Below are 17,500 nucleotides of genomic sequence, written 5' to 3'. Positions count from 1 at the left end.
TGTCAGGGTTAGTATGGGCAGGGGGTCCTCTCCTCTCCTGTCAGGGTTAGTATGGGCAGGGGGTCCTCTCCTCTCCTGTCAGGGTTAGTATGGGCAGGGGGTCCTCTCCTCTCCTGTCAGGGTTAGTATGGGCAGGGGGTCCTCTCCTCTCCTGTCAGGGTTAGTATGGGCAGGGGGTCCTCTCCTCTCCTGTCAGGGTTAGTATGGGCAGGGGTCCTCTCCTCTCCTGTCAGGGTTAGTATGGGCAGGGGGTCCTCTCCTCTCCTGTCAGGGTTAGTATGGGCAGGGGGTCCTCTCCTCTCCTGTCAGGGTTAGTATGGGCAGGGGGTCCTCTCCTCTCCTGTCAGGGTTAGTATGGGCAGGGGGTCCTCTCCTCTCCTGTCAGGGTTAGTATGGGCAGGGGGTCCTCTCCTCTCCTGTCAGGGTTAGTATGGGCAGGGGGTCCTCTCCTCTCCTGTCAGGGTTAGTATGGGCAGGGGGTCCTCTCCTCTCCTGTCAGGGTTAGTATGGGCAGGGGGTCCTCTCCTCTCCTGTCAGGGTTAGTATGGGCAGGGGGTCCTCTCCTCTCCTGTCAGGGTTAGTATGGGCAGGGGGTCCTCTCCTCTCCTGTCAGGGTTAGTATGGGCAGGGGTCCTCTCCTCTCCTGTCAGGGTTAGTATGGGCAGGGGGGTCCTCTCCTCTCCTGTCAGGGTTAGTATGGGCAGGGGGTCCTCTCCTCTCCTGTCAGGGTTAGTATGGGCAGGGGGGTCCTCTCCTCTCCTGTCAGGGTTAGTATGGGCAGGGGGTCCTCTCCTCTCCTGTCAGGGTTAGTATGGGCAGGGGGTCCTCTCCTCTCCTGTCAGGGTTAGTATGGGCAGGGGGTCCTCTCCTCTCCTGTCAGGGTTAGTATGGGCAGGGGGTCCTCTCCTCTCCTGTCAGGGTTAGTATGGGCAGGGGGTCCTCTCCTCTCCTGTCAGGGTTAGTATGGGCAGGGGGGTCCTCTCCTCTCCTGTCAGGGTTAGTATGGGCAGGGGGTCCTCTCCTCTCCTGTCAGGGTTAGTATGGGCAGGGGGTCCTCTCCTCTCCTGTCAGGGTTAGTATGGGCAGGGGGTCCTCTCCTCTCCTGTCAGGGTTAGTATGGGCAGGGGGTCCTCTCCTCTCCTGTCAGGGTTAGTATGGGCAGGGGGGTCCTCTCCTCTCCTGTCAGGGTTAGTATGGGCAGGGGGTCCTCTCCTCTCCTGTCAGGGTTAGTATGGGCAGGGGTCCTCTCCTCTCCTGTCAGGGTTAGTATGGGCAGGGGGTCCTCTCCTCTCCTGTCAGGGTTAGTATGGGCAGGGGGTCCTCTCCTCTCCTGTCAGGGTTAGTATGGGCAGGGGTCCTCTCCTCTCCTGTCAGGGTTAGTATGGGCAGGGGGTCCTCTCCTCTCCTGTCAGGGGTTAGTATGGGCAGGGGGTCCTCTCCTCTCCTGTCAGGGTTAGTATGGGCAGGGGGTCCTCTCCTCTCCTGTCAGGGTTAGTATGGGCAGGGGGTCCTCTCCTCTCCTGTCAGGGTTAGTATGGGCAGGGGGTCCTCTCCTCTCCTGTCAGGGTTAGTATGGGCAGGGGGTCCTCTCCTCTCCTGTCAGGGTTAGTATGGGCAGGGGTCCTCTCCTCTCCTGTCAGGGTTAGTATGGGCAGGGGGTCCTCTCCTCTCCTGTCAGGGTTAGTATGGGCAGGGGGTCCTCTCCTCTCCTGTCAGGGTTAGTATGGGCAGGGGGTCCTCTCCTCTCCTGTCAGGGTTAGTATGGGCAGGGGGGTCCTCTCCTCTCCTGTCAGGGTTAGTATGGGCAGGGGGTCCTCTCCTCTCCTGTCAGGGTTAGTATGGGCAGGGGGTCCTCTCCTCTCCTGTCAGGGTTAGTATGGGCAGGGGGTCCTCTCCTCTCCTGTCAGGGTTAGTATGGGCAGGGGGTCCTCTCCTCTCCTGTCAGGGTTAGTATGGGCAGGGGGTCCTCTCCTCTCCTGTCAGGGTTAGTATGGGCAGGGGGTCCTCTCCTCTCCTGTCAGGGTTAGTATGGGCAGGGGGTCCTCTCCTCTCCTGTCAGGGGTTAGTATGGGCAGGGGTCCTCTCCTCTCCTGTCAGGGTTAGTATGGGCAGGGGGTCCTCTCCTCTCCTGTCAGGGTTAGTATGGGCAGGGGGGTCCTCTCCTCTCCTGTCAGGGTTAGTATGGGCAGGGGGTCCTCTCCTCTCCTGTCAGGGTTAGTATGGGCAGGGGGTCCTCTCCTCTCCTGTCAGGGTTAGTATGGGCAGGGGGTCCTCTCCTCTCCTGTCAGGGTTAGTATGGGCAGGGGGTCCTCTCCTCTCCTGTCAGGGTTAGTATGGGCAGGGGGTCCTCTCCTCTCCTGTCAGGGTTAGTATGGGCAGGGGGTCCTCTCCTCTCCTGTCAGGGTTAGTATGGGCAGGAGGTCCTCTCCTCTCCTGTCAGGGTTAGTATGGGCAGGGGGTCCTCTCCTCTCCTGTCAGGGTTAGTATGGGCAGGGGGGTCCTCTCCTCTCCTGTCAGGGTTAGTATGGGCAGGGGGGTCCTCTCCTCTCCTGTCAGGGTTAGTATGGGCAGGGGGTCCTCTCCTCTCCTGTCAGGGTTAGTATGGGCAGGGGGTCCTCTCCTCTCCTGTCAGGGGTTAGTATGGGCAGGGGGTCCTCTCCTCTCCTGTCAGGGTTAGTATGGGCAGGGGGTCCTCTCCTCTCCTGTCAGGGTTAGTATGGGCAGGGGGGTCCTCTCCTCTCCTGTCAGGGTTAGTATGGGCAGGGGGTCCTCTCCTCTCCTGTCAGGGTTAGTATGGGCAGGGGTCCTCTCCTCTCCTGTCAGGGGTTAGTATGGGCAGGAGGTCCTCTCCTCTCCTGTCAGGGTTAGTATGGGCAGGGGGTCCTCTCCTCTCCTGTCAGGGTTAGTATGGGCAGGGGGTCCTCTCCTCTCCTGTCAGGGTTAGTATGGGCAGGGGGTCCTCTCCTCTCCTGTCAGGGTTAGTATGGGCAGGGGGTCCTCTCCTCTCCTGTCAGGGTTAGTATGGGCAGGGGGTCCTCTCCTCTCCTGTCAGGGTTAGTATGGGCAGGGGGGTCCTCTCCTCTCCTGTCAGGGTTAGTATGGGCAGGGGGTCCTCTCCTCTCCTGTCAGGGTTAGTATGGGCAGGGGGTCCTCTCCTCTCCTGTCAGGGTTAGTATGGGCAGGGGGTCCTCTCCTCTCCTGTCAGGGTTAGTATGGGCAGGGGGTCCTCTCCTCTCCTGTCAGGGTTAGTATGGGCAGGGGGTCCTCTCCTCTCCTGTCAGGGGTTAGTATGGGCAGGGGGTCCTCTCCTCTCCTGTCAGGGTTAGTATGGGCAGGGGGTCCTCTCCTCTCCTGTCAGGGTTAGTATGGGCAGGGAGGTCCTCTCCTCTCCTGTCAGGGTTAGTATGGGCAGGGGGTCCTCTCCTCTCCTGTCAGGGTTAGTATGGGCAGGGGGTCCTCTCCTCTCCTGTCAGGGTTAGTATGGGCAGGGGGTCCTCTCCTCTCCTGTCAGGGTTAGTATGGGCAGGGGGTCCTCTCCTCTCCTGTCAGGGTTAGTATGGGCAGGGGGTCCTCTCCTCTCCTGTCAGGGTTAGTATGGCCAGGGGGTCCTCTCCTCTCCTGTCAGGGTTAGTATGGGCAGGGGGTCCTCTCCTCTCCTGTCAGGGTTAGTATGGGCAGGGGGTCCTCTCCTCTCCTGTCAGGGGTTAGTATGGGCAGGGGGTCCTCTCTCTCTCCTGTCAGGGTTAGTATGGCCAGGAGGTCCTCTCCTCTCCTGTCAGGGTTAGTATGGGCAGGGGGTCCTCTCCTCTCCTGTCAGGGTTAGTATGGGCAGGGGGTCCTCTCCTCTCCTGTCAGGGTTAGTATGGGCAGGGGGTCCTCTCCTCTCCTGTCAGGGTTAGTATGGGCAGGGGGTCAGGGTTAGTATGGCCAGGAGGTCCTCTCCTCTCCTGTCAGGGTTAGTATGGGCAGGGGGTCCTCTCCTCTCCTGTCAGGGTTAGTATGGGCAGGGGGTCCTCTCCTCTCCTGTCAGGGTTAGTATGGGCAGGGGGTCCTCTCCTCTCCTGTCAGGGTTAGTATGGGCAGGGGGTCCTCTCCTCTCCTGTCAGGGTTAGTATGGGAAGGGGGTCCTCTCCTCTCCTGTCAGGGTTAGTATGGGCAGGGGGTCCTCTCCTCTCCTGTCAGGGTTAGTATGGGCAGGGGGTCCTCTCCTCTCCTGTCAGGGTTAGTATGGGCAGGGGGTCCTCTCCTCTCCTGTCAGGGTTAGTATGGGCAGGGGGTCCTCTCCTCTCCTGTCAGGGTTAGTATGGGCAGGGGGTCCTCTCCTCTCCTGTCAGGGTTAGTATGGGCAGGGGGTCCTCTCCTCTCCTGTCAGGGTTAGTATGGGCAGGGGGTCCTCTCCTCTCCTGTCAGGGTTAGTATGGGCAGGGGGTCAGGGTTAGTATGGGCAGGGGGTCCTCTCCTCTCCTGTCAGGGTTAGTATGGGCAGGGGGTCAGGGTTAGTATTGGCAGGGGGTCCTCTCCTCTCCTGTCAGGGTTAGTATGGGCAGGGGGTCCTCTCCTCTCCTGTCAGGGTTAGTATGGGCAGGGGGTCCTCTCCTCTCCTGTCAGGGTTAGTATGGGCAGGGGGTCAGGGTTAGTATGGGCAGGGGGGTCCTCTCCTCTCCTGTCAGGGTTAGTATGGGCAGGGGGTCCTCTCCTCTCCTGTCAGGGTTAGTATGGGCAGGGGGTCCTCTCCTCTCCTGTCAGGGTTAGTATGGGCAGGGGGTCCTCTCCTCTCCTGTCAGGGGTTAGTATGGGCAGGGGGTCCTCTCCTCTCCTGTCAGGGTTAGTATGGGCAGGGGGTCCTCTCCTCTCCTGTCAGGGTTAGTATGGGCAGGGGGGTCCTCTCCTCTCCTGTCAGGGTTAGTATGGGCAGGGGGTCCTCTCCTCTCCTGTCAGGGTTAGTATAGCCAGGGGGTCAGGGTTAGTATGGGCAGGGGGTCCTCTCCTCTCCTGTCTGGGTTAGTATGGGCAGGGGGTCCTCTCCTCTCCTGTCTGGGTTAGTATGGGCAGGGGGTCCTCTCCTCTCTCCTCCACTCTCATTACCACCCCAGGAAATGAAGCTGAGGACTGAGAGACGGGCGGTAAGGATTATCTCACCCCAGTGGGCCCTGCAGCTCCTGGAAGGTGGGCAGAGCCTATCAGGAGGCAGCTTCCACTATCAGCCAACCAATCAGGAGGATATGATGGCTCTGTACTTCCTAATTTCCTCTCTAATAAACAGGAGGCAGAGAGAGCACAACCCCTCGTCTGTTCTCTACGACAGACAGACAGATACAGATACTATGCTCCCATTGAGGTGTATTGAGACAGACAGAGGGAAGGACCTGTTTCCCTAACAGCCTCTCAGTGTAGTCACCACAGAGACTATCATCCACTCCACCACATCATCGCTTATCACCGACCCGTGGCACATCACAGATATTACCTCCATTATACACACGCTTGCCTGCTCTTTTTAATTTCCTGTTAAACCATTCACCACCTATCCACTAGAGACAGGAGGACAGAAGCTGTCATGTATTGGATTTTACCATCTCTCATAGCCTGTCTAGACCTGCTGTTGCTAAGTTACTGGAAAATAGCAACATGTCTTAACTGTAAGGCATTCTCTCCTTAGAAGGCAATATAATATTGTGGCGACAGAGAGGTGCAAGAGAGACAGTCAGAGTGAGAGAGGGGGAGAGAGAGAGAGAGAGATGAGAGAGAGACAGAGAGAGAGAGAGAGAGAGAGAGAGAGAGAGAGAGAGAGAGAGAGAGAGAGAGAGAGAGAGAGAGAGAGAGAGAGAGAGAGAGAGAGAGAGAGAGAGAGAGAGAGAGAGAGAGAGAGAGAGAGAGAGAGAGAGAGAGAGAGAGAGAGAGAAGAGAGAGAAGAGAGAAAAAGATGCACATTTACAGATCAACATCTTTATAATACCCATTATCCATTCTAGAGAGAACCCCGCAGCCAAACAACAGGCCTTGGGTTTGTTTTACACAGATCTCATTGGTACAAACACTCTAAGCAGCATCCAAGCCTCTGCTAGCTAGCGCCATGCCACTGATATTTCATTGGTGGTAGCCAGCGGTAGCAGCTAACAAGGTGTCAGAAGTGAGATACTGTCCGCAGCTCTGCTATGGTTTCATACAAAACATAAAGACAAGGGGTCTATGTAGGAGACTGTCCTGCTTTAATGGGGATATTTTTGTCCCCCAGACACTGAGTGCCCCTGTCTTCTCACTCCGCCTCACAGATGTGCTCCTCTCTCTCCTCTCTCCTCCTCTCTCTTCTCTCCTCTCTCCTGACAGCTGTGCTCTTCTCCCTGATAAACTGGCTGCAATAAGAACACTTTTAGTGCTCATACATGTTTTATCATTATAGCTCTCTCTCTCTCTCTCTCTCTCTCTCTCTCTCTCTCTCTCTCAATTCAATTTCAATTTAAGGGCCCCCCCTCTCTCTCTCCCCCTCTCCCCCTCTCTCCCCCTCTCCCTCTCCCTCTCCCTCTCCCCCTCTCCCAAATCCCTCTCCATCTCCCTCCCCCCTCTCTCCCAAATCCCTCTCCCTTTCTCTCTCCCCCTCTCCCCCTCCCCCTCACCCTCTCTCTCTCTCTCCCCCTCTCCCTCTCCCTCTCCCTCTCCCTCTCCCTCTCCCTCTCTCTCTCTCTCTCTCTCTCTCTCTGTCTCAGGGCTGTGAAGAAGCAACGCTTTGTTTTCACCGGGGGTAATTTGCATCTCAGTAATGCTCCTCTATTTGTCATGCATGGTGGTATAAGTATGTGTTCAGCTTCTATTGTTATGAATTATTTGTTTGCTCTGTCCTTACAAAGCATTGTGGGCTGGACAAGGTAAACTAATTGGGCTGAATGTTACAGTAAGCAAACAGCAAAACCACTGATGTTCATTAGTGGTCTACATTACTCCATAGCCTAAGCCAGTGTGTGTGTGTGTGTGTGTGCAGTCTCTTAGTCAGTTCATTGTTTTAATGTACTGTCTGTCTCATCCCTGTCCTGTCTGTCTCATCCCTGTCCTGTCTGTCTCATCCCTGTCCTATCTGTCTCATCCCTGTCCTATCTGTCTCATCCCTGTCCTGTCTGTCTCATCCTTGTCCTGTCTGTCTCATCCCTGTCTTGTCTGTCTCATCCCTGTCCTGTCTGTCTCATCCCTGTCCTGTCTGTCTCATCCCTGTCCTGTCTGTCTCATCCCTGTCCTGTCTGTCTCATCCCTGTACTGTCTGTCTCATCCCTGTCCTGTCTGTCTCATCCCTGTCCTGTCTGTCTCATCCCTGTCCTGTCTGTCTCATCCCTGTCCTGTCTGTCTCATCCCTGTCCTGTCTGTCTCATCCCTGTCCTGCCTGTCTCATCCCTGTCCTGTCTGTCTCATCCCTGTCCTGTCTGTCTCATCCCTGTCCTGTCTGTCTCATCCCTGTCCTGTCTGTCTCATCCCTGTCCTGTCTCTCATCCCTGTCCTGTCTGTCTCATCCCTGTCCTGTCTGTCTCATCCCTGTCCTGTCTGTCTCATCCCTGTCCTGTCTGTCTCATCCCTGTCCTATCTGTCTCATCCCTGTCCTGTCTGTCTCATCCCTGTCCTGTCTGTCTCATCCCTGTCCTGTCTGTCTCATCCTTGTCCTGTCTGTCTCATCCCTGTCTTGTCTGTCTCATCCCTGTCCTGTCTGTCTCATCCCTGTCCTGTCTGTCTCATCCCTGTCCTGCCTGTCTCATTCCTGTCCTGTCTGTCTCATCCCTGTCCTGTCTGTCTCATCCCTGTCCTGTCTGTCTCATCCCTGTCCTGTCTGTCTCATCCCTGTCCTGCCTGTCTCATCCCTGTCCTGTCTGTCTCATCCCTGTCCTGTCTGTCTCATCCCTGTCCTGTCTGTCTCATCCCTGTCCTGTCTGTCTCATCCCTGTCCTGTCTCTCATCCCTGTCCTGTCTGTCTCATCCCTGTCCTGTCTGTCTCATCCCTGTCCTGTCTGTCTCATCCCTGTCCTGTCTGTCTCATCCCTGTACTGTCTGTCTCATCCCTGTCCTGTCTGTCTCATCCCTGTCCTGTCTGTCTCATCCTTGTCCTGTCTGTCTCATCCCTGTCCTGTCTGTCTCATCCCTGTCCTGTCTGTCTCATCCCTGTCCTGCCTGTCTCATCCCTGTCCTGTCTGTCTCATCCCTGTCCTGTCTGTCTCATCCCTGTCCTGCCTGTCTCATCCCTGTCCTGTCTGTCTCATCCCTGTCCTGTCTGTCTCATCCCTGTCCTGTCTGTCTCATCCCTGTCCTGTCTCTCATCCCTGTCCTGTCTGTCTCATCCCTGTCCTGTCTGTCTCATCCCTGTCCTGTCTGTCTCATCCCTGTCCTGTCTGTCTCATCCCTGTCCTGTCTGTCTCATCCCTGTCCTGTCTGTCTCATCCCTGTCCTGTCTGTCTCATCCCTGTCCTGTCTGTCTCATCCCTGTCCTGTCTGTCTCATCCCTGTAAGTGTATTGAAATGTTTTGAATAGCCCCCTCTCTCTCTCTCTCTCTCTCTCTCTCTCTCTCTCTCTCTCTCTCTCTCTCTCTCTCTCTCTCTCTCTCTCTCTCTCTCTCTCTCTCTCTCTCTCTCTCTCTCTCTCTCTCTCTCTCTCTCTCTCTCTCTCTCTCTCTCTCTGTCTCTCCCTCCCTCCCTCCCTCCCACCCTCCTTTCTCTTGAGATCAGTTGTTAAATCAGAGGATTCCGGATGGTCGGTCTACAGTCAGAGTGCTAAAGGGACCACTGAGCCAGTAATCCGGATGGTCGGTCTACAGTCAGAGTGCTAAAGGGACCACTGAGCCAGTAAATTATTGATTTTAGGGGTGCGTCCCAAATGGCACCCTATTCCTTATATAGTGCACTACTTTAGACCAGGGCCCACAGGGCTCTGTAGTGCACTATATAGGGAACATTGTGCCATTTGTGAATCAGACTTGAATTCTCCAGTGGAGAAGTAGGGTTCTGTGTCGTCCATAAACCTTTCAGCAGGTGCATTAGCATAATTGTCTAGGAGCTATGGCTAGCCAGGGGATGGTGTTAGAGGAACACAGCTTTATGAGTCCAAATGCAACTAGGGTGTGTCCACCTCCAAGACTGAGACAGACAGACAGACAGACACAGACAGACAGACAGACAGACAGACAGACAGACAGACAGACAGACAGACAGACAGACAGACAGACAGACAGACAGACAGACAGACAGACATACAGACATACATACAGACAGACAGACAGACACTAAAGCGGTGCCACAGACAGACAGACAGACAGACAGACACTAAAGCGGAGCCACAGACACAGACAGACAGACACTAAAGCGGAGCCACAGACACAGACAGACAGACAGACAGACAGACAGACAGACAGACAGACACTAAAGCGGAGCCACAGACACAGACAGACAGACAGACAGACAGACAGACAGACACTAAAGCGGAGCCACAGACAGACAGACAGACAGACACTAAAGCGGAGCCACAGACACAGACAGACAGACAGACAGACACTAAAGCGGAGCCACAGACACAGACAGACAGACAGACAGACACTAAAGCGGAGCCACAGACACAGACAGACAGACAGACACTAAAGCGGAGCCACAGACACAGACAGACAGACAGTAAAGCGGAGCCACAGACACAGACAGACAGACACTAAAGCGGAGCCACAGACACAGACATACAGACAGTAAAGTGGAGCCACAGACACAGACAGACAGACACTAAAGCGGAGCCACAGACACAGACAGACAGACAGACAGACACTAAAGGGGAGCCACAGACACAGACAGACAGACACTAAAGCGGAGCCACAGACACAGACAGACAGACAGACAGACAGACAGACAGACACTAAAGCGGAGCCACAGACACAGACAGACAGACAGAAACTAAAGCAGAGCCACAGACACAGACAGACAGACAGACACTAAAGCGGAGCCACAGACACAGACAGACATACACTAAAGCGGAGCCACAGACACAGACAGACAGACAGACACTAAAGCGGAGCCACAGACACATACAGACAGACACTAAAGCGGAGCCACAGACACAGACAGACAGACAGACCCTAAAGCGGAGCCACAGACACAGACAGACAGACACTAAAGCGGAGCCACAGACACAGACAGACAGACAGACAGACAGACACTAAAGCAAAGCCACAGACACAGACTGACAGACAGTAAAGCGGAGCCACAGACACAGACAGACAGACAGACAGTAAAGCGGAGCCACAGACACAGACAGACAGACAGTAAAGCGGAGCCACAGACAGACAAACAGACAGAAAGACACTAAAGCGGAGCCACAGACACAGACAGACAGACAGACAGTAAAGCGGAGCCACAGACACAGACAGAGAGACAAACAGTAAAGCGGAGCCACAGACAGACAGACAGACAAACAGTAAAGCGGAGCCACAGACAGACAGACAGGCAGACAGTAAAGCGGAGCCACAGACACAGACAGACAGACAGTAAAGTGGAGCCACAGACACAGACAGACAGACACTAAAGCGAAGCCACAGACACAGACAGACAGACAGCCACTAAAGCGGAGCCACAGACACAGACAGACAGATACTAAAGCAGAGCCACAGACACAGACAGACAGACAGACAGACAGACAGACAGACAGACACTAAAGCGGAGCCACAGACACAGACAGACAGACATACACTAAAGCGGAGCCACAGACACAGACAGACAGACAGACAGACACTAAAGCGGAGCCACAGACACAGACATACAGACAGTAAAGCGGAGCCACAGACAGAGACAGACAGACAGTAAAGCGGAGCCACAGACACAGACAGACAGACAGTAAAGCGGAGCCACAGACACAGACAGACAGACAGACAGACAGACAGACAGTAAAGCGGAGCCACAGACACAGACAGACAGAGAGTAAAGTGGAGCCACAGACACAGACAGACAGACACTAAAGCGGAGCCACAGACACAGACAGACAGACAGTAAAGCGGAGCCACAGACAGACAGACAGACAGTAAAGTGGAGCCACAGACAGACAGACAGACAGACAGTAAAGTAAAGTGGAGCCACAGACACAGACATACAGACAGTAAAGCAGAGCCACAGACACAGACTGACAGACACTAAAGCGGAGCCACAGACACAGACAGACAGACACTAAAGCGGAGCCACAGACACAGACAGACAGTAAAGCGGAGCCACAGACAGACAGACAGACAGACAGACAGACAGACAGACAGACAGACAGACAGACAGACATAACGTGGAGCCACAGACAGACAGACACACAGACAGACAGACAGTAAAGCGGAGCCACAGACAGACAGACAGACAGACAGACAGACAGACAGACATACAGTAACGTGGAGCCACAGACACAGACAGACAGACAGTAAAGCGGAGCCACAGACACAGACAGACAGACACTAAAGCGGAGCCACAGACACAGACAGACAGACAGACAGACAGACAGACACTAAAGCGGAGCCACAGACACAGTGTCTCTGTTCTCTTGTAGATAAAGATGTTTCCCTGGTAGCTTTCTCTCTCTAGTTAGAACACAATTCACTGGTGGAGAATAACAAAGCAGCCCGTTGTCTCCTGAGGGGGTGTGTGTGTGTGTGTGTGTGTGTGTGTGTGTGTGTGTGTGTGTGTGTGTGTGTGTGTGTGTGTGTGTGTGTGTGTGTGTGTGTGTGTATGTCTGGCGGGGTTCAGCTGGTGCTGTAATAGAATCTCAATGTGAAAGTGAAGGTCAATGCAACTTATCTCATCGTTAATGTTACGTAACGACCCATTGTTGAGGTAAGTGTGTTGACACCACACTCATCATGCACTATGATCTTCAGACATACACAATCTATAGGAGAGAAAACATAGAATCTATAGGAGAGAAAACATAGAATCTATAGCAGAGAAAACATATAGAATCTATAGAAGAGAAAACATATAGAATCTATAGGAGAGAAAACATATAGAATCTATAGCAGAGAAAACATATAGAATCTATAGAAGAGAAAACATATAGAATCTATAGGAGAGAAAACATATAGAATCTATAGCAGAGAAAACATATAGAATCTATAGGAGAGAAAACATATAGAATCTATAGCAGAGAAAACATATAGAATATATAGGAGAGAAAACATATAGAATCTATAGGAGAGAAAACATATAGAATCTATAGGAGAGAAAACATATAGAATCTATAGGAGAGCACAGGGCTACTATATACTCTAGACACACACACAAACACCTGGCACACATTCACACATACAACAGCCGACTCTCCCAGTACAGTACAATGTCTCTGCTTCTGCTTATCATTCCCAGAAGGCCTATAACACTTCTGCTTGTCATTCCCAGAAAGCCTATAACACTTCTGCTTATCATTTCCAGAAGGCCTATAACACTTCTGCTTATCATTCCCAGAAGGCCTATAACACTTCTGCTTATCATTCCCAGAAGGCCTATAACACTTCTGCTTATCATTCCCAGAAGGCCTATAACACTTCTGCTTATCATTCCCAGAAGGCCTATAACACTTCTGCTTATCATTCCCAGAAGGCCTATAACACTTCTGCTTAGCATTCCCAGAAGGCCTATAACACTTCTGCTTATCATTCCCAGAAGGCCTATAACACTTCTGCATATCATTCCCAGAAGGCCTATAACACTTCTGGGAAATAATGTTTGTTCAATAATTGCATTTCTGCCAGGACACAATCCATCTCCTCTAGCAGCCAGGCAAGCTACATTAAATCACATCGCAATGTACCAGCCCTGTCTGCCTGTCTGTCTGCCTGTCTGCCTACCTGTCTGTCTGCCTGCCTGCCTGCCTGCCTGCCTGCGTGCCTGCCTGCCTGCCTGCCTGCCTGCCTGTGTGCCTGCCTGCCTGCCTGCCTGCCTGCCTGCCTGCCTGCCTGTCTGTCTGTCTGCCTGTCTGTCTGCCTACCTGCCTGCCTGTCTGTCTGTCTGTCTGTCTGTCTGTCTGTCTGTCTGTCTGTCTGTCTGTCTGTCTGTCTGTCTGCCTGCCTGCCTACCTGTCTGCCTGCCTGTCTGTATGTCTGCCTGTCTGCTGCAGAGCACTTTAAGACTGTGTTTGACAGCCCCAAAGCCGCTCCCACCCTCCACACACCCACACGTACACACATGCAGACACGTACACAATTGAATGCAAGGACGCACACACACACAAACACGCACAAACACACACACACACACACACCCACACACACATACACACACGATGAATGATAAATGGTATGGTTCAAAGAAAAAATGCAAAAGAGGTGACCAATAAGTCATGCTGCTCAGCTGATTGGTTGACATACTGTAAACTGAGACATTTTGTGGCTAAACTTAACAAAAAGAAGAATAAATTATATTACCAAACAAAGATATACGTATGACATAAAACCCAATGAAAAAAAGACTTTGGAGTACCTTAACTAATATCATGGGCAGAAAACTCAATTCATCTCTATCGTTCATTGATGTTGATTGCTCATTTGTAACAAAAACTTTCGATATTGCTAATCATTTCAATGACTATTTCACTAGTCAAATGCAAAAACTCAGACGTGAAATTAGAACATTGAACAGTGAACCATCATATTATTTGTATAAAATATATCACATTAATTGTGAAAGAGAAGCGTTGCTGTTTGATCAAGTTGGCGTGGGAGAGGTGTAAAAACTATTGTTATCCATCCATAATAAAGCTACCAGGTATAGACAGCCTTGATGGGAAACTATTGAGAATGCTAGCAGGCTGTATTGCCACCACTATTTGATAGAATCCAGCGAGTGTTCTTCAATGGAAGCTTTTCTAACATCAGATATGTCCAGTGCGGTGTCCCTCAGGGCAGTTGTCTTGGGCCCTTGCTCTCATCTATTTTTACTAATGATTTGCCACTGGTCTTACACAAAGCTAGAATGACTATGTATGCGGATGATTCCACACTCTACATGTCAGCACACAAAGCCAGTGAGCTCACTGAAATTCTAAATAAGGAGTTACAATCAGTATCAGAATGGGTGATTGATAATAAACTGATCTTAAATACATCTAAAACTAAAAACATTCTCTAAGACATAAACCTCAACTGGAGTTGTGTATAAAAGGTATGACCATTGAACAAGTTGAGGAAACTAAACTCCTAGGTAGAACATTGGATAGTCAGTTATAATGGTCAAGTCATATTGACAAAGTTGTTGTGAAGATGGGGAGGGGTATGTCTGTTAAAAAAATAGGTTTTCTAACCAAAAATCAACGGTACTAGTTGTTCAGGCTCTGGTCTTGTCCCATCTTGAATACTGTCTGGTAATATGGTCAAATGCAGCAAAGAAAGACCTAGCAAAGCTGCAGCTGGCTCAAAACAGAGCAGCACGCCTTGCCCTTAACTGCACATACAGAACAAACATGAACAACATGCAGGCCAGTCTTTCCTGGTTGAGGGTTGATGAGAGATTAACTGCTTCTCTTCTAGTCTTTATGATAAATATTACTGTGATGAAAATTCCAGATTGTCTGCATAATCAAATAACATTCAGCTCAGACACTCGTACATACCCCACAAGACATGCCACCAGGGTTCTCTTCACAGTCCCCAAGTCCAAAATAAATTCACCGCAATGTACAGTATTATACAGAGCAATGATCACAATGTACAGTATTATACAGAGCCTTCCATCAGTATTATACAGAGCAATGATCGCAATGTACAGTATTATACAGAGCCTTCCATCAGTATTATACAGAGCCTCTAACACACAGACACACTCTAACACACAGACACACACTAACACACAAACACACTCTAACACACAGACACACTAACACACAGACACACTCTAACACACAAACACACTCTAACACACAGACACACTCTAACACACAGACACACTAACACACAGACACACTAACACACAGACACACTATAACACACAGACACACTATAACACACAGACACACTATAACACATAGACACACTCTAACACACAGACACACTAACACACAGACACAATAACACACAGACACACTAACAAACAGACACACTAACACACAGACACACTAACAAACAGACACACACTTACACACAGACACACTAACACAGAGACACACTAACACACAGACACACTAACACAGAGACACACACACTCCTTCTGAAGACCTGCCTGTTATCATAGCAGATGATCCTTGTCATCCATCACAGAGAGGGGGACATCAGGGCCATCTGGGCCCAGCCAGGCCTCACCCACCCTGGGGTCCAATAGCTTCAACCTGGGCCTCTTCCTCCATCCTCCACCCTCACTCTGAACAGTCAACACCCATTTCTCAGTGAGAGCGCTTGATACGTTAAACGATCGATTAAATGATCAATCAATCATTCATCATCATCTGCAATCAAGGACTCTGAATCCACTGTCTTACGCTAGTTAATCACTTCTCAAAGTGAAGATCCAACATCGTGACCTATACATTCAGAGCTACGTCTGAAACAGAACCCTATTTCCTGCCGTTTCAGACGCACACCCAGAGTGTAGGGTTGACAGTGCTTCATACAGTGCATTCGGAAAGTATTCAGACCCCTTTACTTTTTTTTCCACATTTTGTTACGTTACAGCTGTATTCTAAAATGGATCTACACACAATAACCCCTATAATGACAAAGCAAAAACAGGTTTTTAGAAATTGTTGCTAATGTATTAAAATAAAAACCTGAAATATGACATTTACAGAAGTATTCAGACCCTTTACTGTGGGGTATGTATGGGTGTCTGAGTGCACTTTAATATAGACCACATGGAGAATTTAATAAATAAAATATATATATATACAGTGGGGAGAACAAGTATTTGATACACTGCCGATTTTGCAGGTTTTCCTACTTACAAAGCATGTAGAGGTCTGTAATTTTTATCATAGGTACACTTCAACTGTGAGAGACAGAATCTAAAACAAAAATCCAGGAAATCACATTGTATGCTTTTTAAGTAATTAATTAGCATTTTATTTCATGACAGAAGTATTTGATCACCTACCTACCAGTAAGAATTCCGGCACTCACAGACCTGTTAGTTTTTCTTTAAGAAGCCCTCCTGTTCTCCACTCATTACCTGTATTAACTGCACCTGTTTGAACTCGTTACCTGTATAAAGACACCTGTCCACACACTCAATCAAACAGACTCCAACCTCTCCACAATGGCCAAGACCAGAGAGCTGTGTAAGGACATCAGGGATAAAATTGTAGACCTGCACAAGGCTGGGATGGGCTACAGGACAATAGGCAAGCAGCTTGGTGAGAAGGCAACAACTGTTGGCGCAATTATTAGAAAATGGAAGAAGTTCAAGATGACGGTCAATCACCCTCGGTCTGGGGCTCCATGCAAGATCTCACCTCGTGGGAGATCAATGATCATGAGGAAGGTGAGGGATCAGCCCAGAACTACACGGCAGGACCTGGTCAATGACCTGAAGAGAGCTGGGACCACAGTCTCAAAGAAAACCATTAGTAACACACTACGCCATCATGGATTAAAACCCTGCAGCGCACACAAGGTCCCCCTGCTCAAGCCAGCGCATGTCCAGGCCCGTCTGAAGTTTGCCAATGACCATCTGGATGATCCAGATGAGGAATGGGAGAAGGTCATGTGGTCTGATGAGACAAAGATAGAGCTTTTTGGTCTAAACTCCACTCGCCGTGTTTGGAGGAAGAAGAAGGATGAGTACAACCCCAAGAACACCATCCCAACCGTGAAGCACGGAGGTGGAAACATCATTCTTTGGGGATGCTTTTCTGCAAAGGGGACAGGACGACTGCACCGTATTGAGGGGAGGATGGATGGGGCCATGTATTGCGAGATCTTGGCCAACAACCTCCTTCCCTCAGTAAGAGCATTGAAGATGGGTCATGGCTGGGTCTTCCAGCATGACAACGACCCGAAACACACAGCCAGGGCAACTAAGGAGTGGCTCCGTAAGAAGCATCTCAAGGTCCTGGAGTGGCCTAGCCAGTCTCCAGACCTGAACCCAATAGAACATCTTTGGAGGGAGCTGAAAGTCCGTATTGCCCAGCGACAGCCCCGAAACCTGAAGGATCTGGAGAAGGTCTGTATGGAGGAGTGGGCCAAAATCCCTGCTGCAGTGTGTGCAAACCTGGTCAAGACCTACAGGAAACGTATGATCTCTGTAATTGCAAACAAAGGTTTCTGTACCAAATATGAAGTTCTGCTTTTCTGATGTATCAAATACTTATGTCATGCAATAAAATGCAAATTAATTACTTAAAAATCATACAATGTGATTACAGACCTCTACATGCTTTGTAAGTAGGAAAACCTGCAAAATCGGCAGTGTATCAAATACTTGTTCTCCCACTGTATATATATATATATATATATATATATATATATATATATATATATATATATATATATATATATATTTTTTTTACCACGTTACAAATCTCAAAAGGCACTGGTGGAAT

At 50.6% G+C, this 17,500-nt stretch overlaps 1 protein-coding gene across 2 annotated transcripts in view; it reads right to left on the bottom strand.

Moving 5' to 3' along the window:
- Window positions 1-17,500, bottom strand: part of LOC121553453 (receptor-type tyrosine-protein phosphatase R) — a 101,268-nt gene that overhangs the window by 78,836 nt on the left and 4,932 nt on the right. The window lies entirely within an intron of this gene.

This window comes from Coregonus clupeaformis, chromosome 28 (genome assembly GCF_020615455.1).
Source record: "Coregonus clupeaformis isolate EN_2021a chromosome 28, ASM2061545v1, whole genome shotgun sequence".
In the NCBI taxonomy this organism is placed as follows: Eukaryota; Metazoa; Chordata; class Actinopteri; order Salmoniformes; family Salmonidae; genus Coregonus; species Coregonus clupeaformis.
This window is presented reverse-complemented; position numbering and strand designations above follow the sequence as displayed.